Source organism: Arachis duranensis, chromosome 2 (assembly GCF_000817695.3).
Source record: "Arachis duranensis cultivar V14167 chromosome 2, aradu.V14167.gnm2.J7QH, whole genome shotgun sequence".
Classification (NCBI taxonomy): Eukaryota; Viridiplantae; Streptophyta; class Magnoliopsida; order Fabales; family Fabaceae; genus Arachis; species Arachis duranensis.
Genome location: NC_029773.3, coordinates 60,238,336 through 60,240,333, shown reverse-complemented (window position 1 = coordinate 60,240,333; position 1,998 = coordinate 60,238,336).

Genomic DNA, 1,998 nt, shown 5'->3' with positions numbered 1-1,998 from the left:
ATATATACTTAATACTATGAGTATATCTAAATTAAACTCATAAACTAAATCATAAATAAAATAGATCCTACAAATATTGCCACTTGTCCACTTTGCTTTGGGTTTATATTTTTTGGACTGTCATTTGTTAAAATGTTTCTTTCTTGGGTTGTGGCAGTGGAGCAATAAAACCAACGTTAATTTAAGTGTTGCCCATAGCGAGTAGCTCTAGATTGCTTATTAGTTATTAATTCATTATGATTGCTCCTCGAAATCATTTCACGGTTTAATTAACATGTTTTAAAGACCTTTCATTTTATTAAATTTTTATTGATATAGTGATTAATTTATTAGTCTATTTAAATCAAGATTCTAAAAATTGGATCGATCATTAAACCATTCTAATCATTGGTTCATTAGTTTACTAATCTAATCGGTCTAACCGATAATTTAACTGAAAAATGGTTTTAAAATAGAATAATAAATAAATTATAAAAAAATCCTAAAATATAATTATAATCTAATATAAATTTTAATGTTTTCCAAATATAAAGTATTACATCAACCAAAATCTAATATAACCTCTGATTTCATAATTATTAACAATTTATAATTCATTAGTCATTATATGTCACTATTGAACTTATTAAAATAGTCACAAAAAGAATTATTGAATTAACTAAATTAATAACAAATATTCGATTATCTACTCATAGCTAAGCTCAGCATCATAGCATGACAAATCAGCAACAACCAATAATGTAACCAGAAATTTTCAGTCTCAATAGGAAGATACAAAATCATCATTGAATCAGAAGGCAAAGAACTCTTCCTGTTGATGTTGTTATTGATTTCATCCAATCTTAATCTCATCCATGAAAAGGGCCAATGAAGGGTGACAAGCCTCATCAAACTCCTTTTCTTGCCATTCTTGGGGTTGCCAGCATTCTTCTTTGAGGTAACATGCCATTTCCACTCCCTATAAACAACTCGACATCAGAGACATTCTCTTAATAACTTGATATGACGTAAAGTAGTATTAGAAGTTAGAACACATAATATCCTTCATAGTTCAAGTTTCAGTGTGGCATTTATCTATTTGTCTATCTATCTATCTATCTATCTATCTATCTATCTTATAACAAAAATTTTAACCAAATTTTAACAAAATTTTAGCACATTCTTAATACAGAGTAACAAACTTTTCCAAATCTTTCTGAAGTTAAGCATATTAGAAAAAGAAACAAACTTTCAGGAGCCAATAACAAAATTATGAAATTTGAACAATATCAAATACAGACCAAAACCATAATCAGAATTTAGAAAAATCAATGTCTAATCTTATTATTCCTAAACATATTAAAAAAGGACGGATACTTACAAATTTAGCATGATTTTGAAGTAGAAGAAGAATGAGGGCAGATGAAATCAGTGGTAACATGATGGCAAGGCACGACAGAGGCAGCAACAGAGGTAGCCGCACTGGCGGCTGTTTTCGAGCTCAAACACGGCGGAAGCAGCAAAGGCTTCACCCTTCGCGCGCCTCCTCCCGCGACCTCCACCCCTTCTTTTCCCTTTGCAGCGCGATGCGACGGCAGAGGAGAGTGGAGCATATGCGACGCGACAGCAGAGATGAGCTGCAACGACGCTGAAACAGTAGAGACGACGGTTGGACCGAATTCGACGATGACGGTGACATAGCTTGAAGAGGAGAGTGATGGAGGCTATGGTTTGAGCAGACGAAGACTAGCGAGGCAGCAAATGACGGCGAACTCGAGTAAGACGCATCGATTTCTGAATGAGGGAGAAGCGCGAACGATCGGACGAAAATACGGTGGTGCTTGAGAGCAACGAACGACGGCGCTGAGCCCTGTGGCGATGGGGGACTTGTAACCTAGGGTTGCGTTTTAGGGAGAAAGATTGAAGAAAATGGCTCGAGGGGTTGATACTCAGGAGACCTGGCCATTTCATTTTCTAACAGAACGGAAAACGACGCTGTTTTTCAAAACCAGCCAGGTT